Below are 10,726 nucleotides of genomic sequence, written 5' to 3'. Positions count from 1 at the left end.
AACAAATTGCTCTCCCTACTAGTGTCTCAAGTGAACTGTAAGCTCTGGCCTGGCCTGCAGATGTGCACAGCTGTGGGCATAGGAGGTGCAGGGTATATGACTAGCTGTTGCGTGGGTGAGCCATGTCCATGGGAGTGGGGTGGACAGGTATTTGAGATGTAGTTTCATTGCGATGGCTGCATGAGTTTGAGCTCCTGGCTCTTTGGAGCTTCCTTCCCCAGTGTGATCCTCCACCCTGAGACCCCTCAATAACTTCACCCCTCAATACCTGCCATTGAGCTGCATGACAGAGATAGGGGATGCTGGCAGCAAGGAGGCAGGTTAATAAACTGTGGAATCCTCAGAGCCTGGTGCTGTGAATATTCATCCACTTCCCAGCTGTACCAACGCGTTCCATAGGGTGCGCAACTGGAGGCAAGATGCCAGCTCTGCTCCACCCCTGCAAGAGAGGGGGCAAGCCAGGGCACATGCCTGCTAGAGCCCGACCCTGATGGAGGGCTTCACTGGAGCAGTGGAGGGAAAGCCAGGCTGCGAGTTCCTTTGGTGCTCGGCTCCTCCTGGCTGATCCCACTGTGGCTGTGGGACAAAGCTGCCAGACAAGGTGCTGCCATTGGGCCGGGCCTGAGGACATGCATTTGTACTTGCGCTTTCAGGCCTTGCTGGCTCTGATCTGCAATTCAGCTACAGCGGCAATAGTGAGCCGAGGAGCTGGTCTGCTTGCTGGTCGGGGCTGCCTTGTCCTGCGTCCCTTCCTCTGTCCTGCTAGAGGGGCCAGATAGGCCATGTGGACTCACCCCTGGGAGACAGGGTTGTCCCCATCACTCCAACCCCTCTGATCCGGGTGGGAAGAGGCCCTGGGGTTCTCTGGGATAAATCTCTCCTCTGCGATCTCAGCAAACTCAGGCTCCCTCTGCCTCCCTCCCATCTGGGCATTTCCACGGTACAGCCTCGCAGCCAGCCTGCCTGGGGATTCCAGTGTTGTTAATATCCAGCATTGCGCTTCTTTTAGCATGTTGCTGCACTCTGCCTTCGGCAGCGAAGTCGAATTTAGCTCTTCATTAGAGAACACTGCGCACCAAGGACTAAGTCCCACACTGGCATCGCATTCACCTCCTTGGCCAGAGGCTCCCGCCTTGTACAGCTCACATCCCTCATCCTGGGGCTCCCCACCACTATTCTGTGCTGTGCCCATCACCTTGGTATCTGAGCACCTTCCACAATTAACCACGGAGACTGGCATCTAAGGGTTACTCTGGATACCACATAAACCCTCCATCACCAGGCAGTGGGTCAAGGGGACGAACTTTCCCCTCCCACCCAGCCACAGCTGCCTCTAATGGACTGGGAGGGGGTCTCACTGCCCTCTAGTGCATGGAAGCAGAACTGCTCAGCTCTGTGGCACAGTTCCCCTACTACTAACTGAAGAGCACTCTCCTGTAGCTCAAGTGGCAGGACCACTTCTTTCTCCCCTTCCACAGCCCCATATATCCTTTGCCCCCCAGCTCCCTCTCGCTCTCAGATAAGTGGGCTGCTCCAGTTTCTAGCCACTCCCTGTTTCTCTGGAGGGGGCAGATGGGGCTCAGCATGTTTAAAGTACAATGACAGTCTTTGAGGGGGCATTTTTGCCACTGCCCCGGTCTATTCGTGCCTCACACGTCCCCAGTTCCTAGGTCAAACTCCCCACCCCGCGAGCTGGGCCTGGGACCAGAGAGGCAGCTGGGTTCTTTCTGCTTCTTGCATCATCCTGAGGCCTGGCTCTGAGGTGAACTGCGCAGGGCCCTGGTGACGCACAGGGCAGGGCACGGCTAGAGCGGCTCTGTACTACGGCTGGCAGGTGGAGGAGCTGGCTTTGGTCAGTGAGCAGAGCAGCTGGGGCTCTGAGTGCGGACAGGCAGGCTCAAGGAATGAGAACTCTCCCGCCCCCCGCCCCCCACAGGTAACCCCATTCAAAGGGAGCATAGTCCCTTTGCTTTAATCACAGCCTCCAGCTCCTGCGCCCACATGAAGCTGCAGCTCAGCTTCCCTCTCACTACACTCAGCCTCTAAATCTTCGCCTCCAGGGATCCCAGCAATACAGCGGGGTAGCTCGAGGGCGCCCTCTGAAGGAGTGCTGAACACTTACAGTAGCGAGCACCATTCAGCTGCTTTTCTAACCATCACAGCCTCCCCCCCGCCCCCGGAGGATGCAACATTGCATTTTACAGAGGAAACTGAGGCACGGGGAACGGGCTCACCCAACTCAGTGACAGATGGAACCCAGCAGTTCTGACCCCAGCCCCCACTCTAACACAGGCACACACACACACACAACGTGTGTGTGTCAGGAAGGGGTGGTTTCCTGCCTCAGGCACTGGCCTTGTAGCCTGCACACCTTGGGCTAGTCACTGATGCTGTGAGCCCCTCTCCTCTGTTTGCCTCCCCAGGGGATGAGGATACTTTCCTGAGGAGTAGAGAGGCTGAAGCTAGCCAGGTTTGGCAGGTGCTTTTGGACCCTTGGTGCACGCGAAGGGCAAAGGCTGGTTACAGTAGCAATTCTGCTACGCTTCGAGCGCTGCCTGCCCCACGCTGATTGCTAACGCAGAGCCCTGGGAGAGACAGAACTAATTCAACCTGGTTAATTAAAGCCTCTTGCACCTTATCTGCAAGGGGCAGGACTTCCCCCGCATTGGCTGGCAGCTGATTCTTCCACATGCCCTGCTCTCGCTTGGATGAACTGGAAACTCCTTCATCCACAGCCTCCCCATCAAAGGGGCTCACTAGCGCTGGCAGACAGCATGGGGCTGGGCTGTCTCCACATTCTGCTGCCCTTGAGCCTCCCACCAGTACTGAGCAAAGCTGACCATGTCAATCAAAGGCTAGTCCTTCCCCAGCCCCCTGTAGATGGGTCATAGCCCTGTCCTGAGCTGCCTTAGCCCACAGACCTGGGCATGCCAGAGCACTTCACAGAGATGCTCCTTGGGATGTGGGGATGGGGCCGAGGGGGGTGTCAACAAGTATATTGGAGTGGTGCTGAGCTGGCCAGGTGTCAGGCAGCGTGATTCTTGCAGATAATGACCCCCTGGGTGGGGTATCAACAGGGCTTTCCCTCAGGACACCTCACCACAAAGCATAAGCCTCTACAGGACTGAGGACCTGAGCCCAAAGCCCATTGGAGTTAATGAAAAGACTCCCATTGCCTTCATTGGCCCTGCCACTCCTACACTTCTATGACTGGAAGGGATCAGGCCCCGAGTCCCCTAAAAAAGATTCATTAACCTCTTGTGGCCCAGCCATTAGACGGGGACAGAGAGCCAGGCTGGGTTACAGGGGCTCCAATCCAGGACCAGTTCCAAAGCAGATTCATTTTCAGTCTAAGCCACACTGCCCAGATCCCTAACCTGCTGCCATCTGCCAGGCTGGGGGCATGAGGCCCTTTGGGGGCCCAGAGTAACTGTGAGCACTGGGTGGGGGGCGGGGAGCACTAGGCATATCCAGCATACCCACTCACCTGGCACTGCTCCATGTCCTGTGGAAAGGGAGGACCAGCCAGAGAGACACAGGCTGGGCAGAGCCAAGGGGCACGTTTATGCTGCATTCATCACTGAAGGATCCCAGGGCACCGCACAGCCCCTGTCCTCACCCTCCCCTCCCACGTACCACCAGCCAGTACCCCCGCTGCAGTGAACTGGCTGACACCGGGGTGAGAGGAGAACCAGGCCTCCCACACATGGCTCTGCTAGCCAATAGCTCTATATCCCCAGACGGACGGTCCATCCTCATCCAGAGCCAGCCCCAGTCCCCTGCCCCCACTTCCTCTCCAGGATAGCTGGTGCTAGGCCATGTGAGGCCAGATCCATGCTAAGAAGGGCCACATGGGACCCCCCATTGGAGCCTGCTGCTGCCCTAGTCAGGGGACAAGGCAGTTAGGAGCAGCACAAGCCATTTCCTGCCTTCCAGGCCACAGGAGGAATAAGCTGTTCCCACAGCCCTTCCAGCCAGGAGAGCGTAAGGCCGGGCTGAGGAACTGAACTCACGTCTAGGCAGGGCAAAGTGCTAAGCCAGGCCGATGCCCATCTGTGAACAGTGGAAGGGGCTTCCCTGGACTAGCAGTGAGCTGGGCCCATCCACTGCAGGGAGGGGGCTGTGACTCTAGGGCACCACAGGGGGCGCCACGGAGCCTCTGCCGGCTGGGCTTCCTCGCAGTCATTAGCTGGAGCAGTGACTGGATGCACATTGCTCCCTGTGCAGGGGAAGGGGGCTCAGACTCTCCCTCACCCCAGCTCGCACAGGAAGAGGTTCGCGCCCAGCCTGCTGCTGTTGGGAGTAAAGGGCAGATGCACCCAGCTCTGGGGAGACAGCGGGGTTAGAGAGAGACACTTAGGGGAAGGGGAGGGGGGCTGCTCTGCTCCTTGAAGGCTGAAGAGTTTCTCCTCCCCATTCTAGTCTATGGGGCTCCGCAGCACAAGGAGGGCAGGCGGTTGGGATGCCTCAGCCGCCAGGAGTCCAGGACCGAGCACGTGGACTATATCTGCTGACCCGCGGAGGAAGCCCTGAGCTTGGTGGTGTTTCCATGCCTGGCTGCAGACCTGGAGGGACAGCTCAGACTGACACCAAGCCAGTGCGAAAACATCTCCTAAGCAGCACAGAGAAGTGGCCGGCCCCGCTGCGCTAGCTCCCCTGCTCTGCACTATCCTGCAATCTCCTGCTGGGAGGAAGGACCTTGGGCTGTCCTCTGTAATTAGCTCACCTCATCAAGAGAGAGATGGAGAAGCCAAGAGTGGAAATTGAATGCTCCAGGGCCTGCCACTCCCATCCAGAGAGGGAATGGGGAAGGAGCGCTAGCAAAGGGGGGGAGTCACAGCTACTGCAGGGTCTGCTGGCTGGACTGGTGTTGGCATGCTGGATCTAGGGGGCAAACACAGCTACTGCAAGGCCTACCAGCAGGAGGTGCCCAGGGCCTGGTGCTGTCTCCCAGCAGCCCTGCCTTCCCTCTGAGCCAATGTTCATTCTGCATAGTCTCCTCTCCTCCCAGATGCGCTGAGAGCCCCTGTTAAGGGGAGACCATAAAAGCCCATGTGATTAACTGATTATGTCCTCGGGGGAGCCATTGCCCAGCAGTGGTGCTGAGAGGCAGAAAGAGCCAGCAGAGGAATTCTCAGCAGAGACAGGGCCTAGAGAGAGGAGATGGGCTCTTTCTTCCCTCCCTGCCCGAAAAGCCAGAGGCTGTGCGCCGGTGCCAGCCCACTGGGAGCCCTGAGCAGCCCTCCCCACCCCCAAACACTAAAACAGGCAAATTCTTATAATGAAAAGCAAACAGGGGCCCCCTTGAGCTGCTTGAGGCCCAAACCAATTGCTAGTCTGCTTAGGTGCAACGTACAGCCCCCAAACCGACAGCGATACACTAGAGCCTCAGTATCTCATAGTGAGTACTAGGTAGGGCCCTTCACGGTCACTTTTTATTTTATTTAGTTTTTCCTGGGAATTTGTCAGTGTTTATTACCACAACAAAAACAGGTGCAAATCAGTGGAAAAAACTATTAATAATTTTTCTGGGTAAAGATCGGGGTTTATTCTGGTGCATGAAAGGATGGGGGGGGCGGATTAATGCTTTGATGAATGGAATTCAATGTGATTTGCTGCAGAACTGAAACAGAACTCAGAACACAATGCCGCCTCAGAGTTCAAGAAAACAATATATCTCTAATCCCCCAATAAAACTTTTCATTTGAATAAACAGTGTACTGTTGTAGACTTAGAACTATTAGCATGTAAATATTTACATTTAATAATTGGGCCCCACCATTTGCAGCGCATACACTCAACTTCACCCTTTTCTCCTGGTTTTGTTTTTTTAAAACTGTCGAATACTCCCTTGTGTTGCGCAACGTATTCGGAGACAGATTTTCATTTTCTTCCCATTTTAGCATGTCAGATCTTTACACTGTTATCTGCTAACAGCTTGAAATGCGTACATGGTGGGTGTGAGATTCATCAGTATGTTCAGATACGCACGCAATTCAGAGCTTGCATGCGTCCCTGTTTGTTTATTGTGTGTATCTTAATTTAGACTAATACATAGCCTTGCTTCAACAGGCAGCTTTGCATATACACACAGACTAATGTATTATCGTAATCCATATATCCCATGCAATGGGTTGTATTTTCCTAATAAAACAAGTTTATATATATATATATTTGAATGATACAAAAGTAGGGTGAAAATTGGGGGGGGAAATGAATACTACTTTGTGTAAAGCCTGGGATTTTTTTCGGTAAAAATCGGTTTAAACTGCAAACGAAGGGGATTAGTAATAGGAGACACAGGCCCTTTCAATAGTCTAGCAGGATTAAACCATTGGTCTTCAGATCAGGAGCTAGCCAAGCTGTGCGGGGCACAGGGGGATCAGAGCAGTAATGAAATCGAAGTAAAGCAGCGCAGGGCTCCTCCCTCCATCACCTCCTCTCTGCAGACCCGCTTTTCCTGGGCACCTGCTAGCAATCAGCCAGTGCAGGAAGACCAGGCTGGGGGCGTCTGGGGAGAGTCACTATATCTATTATGATATCCATTACAGTAGCGCTTAGAGACCCCAGCCGAGATCAGGGCTCTGTTGGGCCAGGTGCTGCATGTGGACATAGACCCAGACCGTCCATGCCCCAGCTGACGTAGACAAGAGAGACAGAGGGCGGGTGGAAAGCAGGATTATGCCCCTTTGACAGCTAGGGAGATGAAGCGACTCACCCCAGAAGCCCATGGCAGAGCTGGGAACTGACTCTAGGACTCCCGTGTCCCAGGCAAGCGCCTTAACCACAAGATCAACCAATGTAGCCAGTGTATATTAAACAGGTATCCCTCTCTCGCCCCACCACCCTTTGAATGTCATTTGGCTTCTGAGACTGTGCCTACCTCTGTGTTTGTACAACAGCCGACGTAATGAGCCCTGCGACCGCGATCAAGGCCTCCGGGTGCTACTTAACTGACACAATCTAAACATAGCGGTGACGTTAAGCCCCAGTGGAATGCAGCCATCACTGGGGTGGCATGCACAATCTTTGGCACAGCAGTTTTAGGCCAGGAAGAGGAGAGGAGCCCTGCAGCTGGTTGAAACCACAGGGCAGTTTCCTAGGCAGAATGGACTGACCCAAATTAGCATTTGGCCAGAACACCCCAATTAACCCCCCAGCACTCACACAAAGTACCGGAGGAGCTCTAACTGCTGCAAATGGGCAGGGCCTTGGTCCTACTTCTCATGCAAAAGGCTTTCCTACACCACTGTGCTGGGGTCTGGGCTTCAGCACCAACTCAGAGGGGCCAGCGCCCCCTAGCATATCACCACTACCACCCTCCCAGCAGCACAGCGCCCCCTAGCACCAGGCAGGGGCCATCCGCTTCTGCACTCTTTCCCCTATGCATCACCACCAATGCTTCCAGCAGCTCTGGCATGTTCCTTGCCCTCCAGTCTGGAGCCGGTTTAGAAGGGAAACAGACGAAGCTCACAGCATCCCAATGAGTGCCCGTCTGCACCTGGGCCCCAGCACAGCCAGCCCGATGCACATGGAGCCTGAGGAACCCTCACTGGGGTGATCGGTCTCCCCCCACATCAAGCTCAGATGGGCCCTGGCGAAAGCATGTTGCCCGGGGGTGATTCTGTTTCCCTCGGCAGCCCTGCCCCGTGCAGTGTGCTCCTGCTGACCCTGCAGAGCCAGAAATAGCTGAGGCAAGAGCAGCACGAGGGAAAACAGAGCCACAGGGAGAAAAGCGGCGAGAAGGGGGAAGGGAGGGAGCTGGAGGGCTGCTCAGAGGAAACCAAGTGATGGGTGGTGAGGAAGAGGGGTAGGGCAGCAAGGGCAGCATGTACCTTTAGCCACAGAAAATTATGTGCAACTGCAAAGGTTTAGTGCTGAGCAACAAAACCACCCCTGCTTACAGCTGCCGGGGACCACAGCCCCATTCAGCAGGGCGCTCAAACGGGCTGGACTTTAAGCATTGCTCACACCCTTAACGCTAAGCTTAGGTACCGAGCTGACTGGGGGCCTCCGGGCCTGCTGAGCCCCCGCCACGTCTATTGGCTTCTTCAGCCACTGTAATTATTTTTCAGGTTCCTCCACATGAGACCCTTTAAAGAGCTTGCTTCGTGTTTAGCCTTAGCATGTCCCTGCTCAGGAGCCCCCCCACCCCCGCCTCCACTGGTAGCCCCTCAAACTCATCTGCTAAGCAGTCTGTACAGGGTGTGAAGCTGTAGGGACATTCAGGGAAGCATTTCTCCAAGGGGATACACCCCACCCCCTGCCCATCGGCACCCCTGGCGGGGAGAGTGTGCACGGAACACCAGAACCAATCCCTGCTCTGCCTCACTGCAGGGCGGGAGGGCAGGCAGACAGGGCCTGTGCCGCACTGTGGGTTTAATATCCATTGTCTCTGCCAACTGGCTCTCCGTGGCTCTGTTTCTGGGTGGTGGCAGAGGCAGGGCACACCAAGGTGGATGGGTGCACCCCTTTCGTCTGCGGGAAGGTGCAGATCAGATGAGTTTCCATTCACCTGAGCTGGTGGAGCTTGCTGGCTGGAGGCGCGTGCTCGCGGAGCTGGGCCGCCAGTCCCCTGCTGGCTGTACCTGCTGAGCTAAGAACCAGGGGGTCATTTCTGAGCACGTTTGCTGCAGCAGTACCAACATGCTGGCTGGATGCCTTTATGAGCTCAGGCGAGCCGCTGTCAGCTTTTCCCACCCTGGCTGATTGAAGTAGTTGGCCAGGCCTGCTCTCCTAAGACCAGCAGCCCCATGATCTTCCTTGCCCCGGCACTGCATGCCCTTACACCAGGCTTAGCCAAATCATGCCATGGCCACATTGGGAGCCGGGGCCAGATGAAGCGAGTGGGCAGTCCCATTCGTCCCTGGCCAGCCCGGGCGTCCAGTGGGGTTGTACAGAGATAAAGCCTGGATTTCATACACCTTACACAAGAGAACGGTGTGTCCGTCCCATCCCGACACAGCACTGCGGCTGGAAGGCAAGGTGCAAGAGCTCTGTTAACGGCACGCCTCCTCTCTTGCCAGCTGCATTTCCCAGCTCTGTCTCTTGCATTTTTCCTAGGCCTTTGTCAGGTGACAGGAGTACAACAGAGCCAGCTTTATTGCTGTGGTTTATGGAGTGCAGCAGCTGGCAGATGCTGCTCCCACAGCAATCCTTGCACAGGGAGCTCCTAGGCCAGGGAACTGCCTCAGGCTGCCATGTGGACCCACATCTGCCTGTCAGAAACTAGGGGAGCTGGAAATGCTGAGGTGTGAGAGGCCTACAGCTCTCTGATACCCCTAAGACTTCACAGCTGTCACCGTGCTGCACCCCCACAGCCACTCAGAACTTCACAGCCAGCACCGAGACTACGTTCAGACCCTCCTTCACCTCTAGTCACTGACACCTGAGTCAAAGGAGAATCTCCATTTGGCATTAGCAGTGGAGGGCCGATGACACGCAGCTGAGCAGTTCTGATTCTATCCAGTAGAGGGCAGTGGTGCACATGCAATATTCCAAATGCCATTGGAAGGCTACTGCCACTGCCGTATCTGAGCACCTCTCCTACGTCAGGGACTTTCCTTTCCTTTTGAGGCTACAGAAACAGAGGCTTGGCGACCCCAAGGGTCTCGCCCAAGGTCACCCAGGCTGTCTGTGGCAGAGCAGGGAATTGACCCAGGTCACCAGAGCCCCAGCCCAGTGCACTAGCCCCTAAACCAGCCTGCCTCTACAGCCGCAGGCCCAGTGCCTGACGCTTTCCAACCCGACTTTCTGGAAGGGCCTTTAATTGCTCTTTCCATGTATTTCCCACCTCCAGCCTGCTGCGCTGTCCAGCCCTGGCTGCTCTGCCGCACAGCTATGGTAGCTGGTGGTGCAGCGCGCCATGCCTCACCCTCTGGGCTGGAAGCCCTGCTGTCCCCTGGCATTGCCTCAGGGCACGGCCCTTGCTCCATCAGCCTCCACAGAGCCCACTGAGCGCGCTCTGCTCGCTGTGCCGCAGGGCTGGAACTGAGGCCTGAGTGGCTGGGCCGAGCTTGTACCAGCTGTGGCCAGGGCATGTAATTAGAATGGAGGGCAGCTTGGGAGGGGGGTAGCAGCCCAGGTGCCCCCAGGGTAAGGGTGCCACTGGTGCCATCGCAGTGGGAGCTGGGACGATGTAACGGACTCTTCCCTGAGCTGTATTTGTTCTAGGGGTGGCAGCAGTGATAATGGGAGAGGAGCAGGGCTGCCGTCAGGGGGCAGATCTCAGTGACACCTGCTTAACCCGGGCAGTAAGAGGGGAGGCGATACACACATCAGCTAGTCCATCCTATGGTCACACACAGCACACAGCCCAGACCACGCCCCTCCCTCACAGTCCACGCACACACTGCATGAACTCCCCCGCCCCGTCCCCTTGCTGAGCGCATGCACACACTGCATGCACTCCCCTCCCCCCTCGCTGAGTGCATGCACTCACTGCATGCCCTCCCCTCCCGCCTCACTGAGTGCATGCATACACTGCATGCACTCCCCCCCGTCCCCTTGCTGAGCGCATGCACACACTGCATGCACTCCCCTCCCCCCTCGCTGAGTGCATGCACTCACTGCATGCCCTCCCCTCCCGCCTCACTGAGCGCATGCATACACTGCATGCACTCCCCCCCGTCCCCTTGCTGAGCACATGCACACACTGCATGCACTCCCCTCCCCCCTCGCTGAGTGCATGCACTCACTGCATGCCCTCCCCTCCCGCCTCACTGAG

This window comes from Terrapene carolina, unplaced genomic scaffold (genome assembly GCF_002925995.2).
Source record: "Terrapene carolina triunguis isolate 2854851 unplaced genomic scaffold, T_m_triunguis-2.0 Scaffold93, whole genome shotgun sequence".
In the NCBI taxonomy this organism is placed as follows: Eukaryota; Metazoa; Chordata; order Testudines; family Emydidae; genus Terrapene; species Terrapene triunguis.
This window is presented reverse-complemented; position numbering follows the sequence as displayed.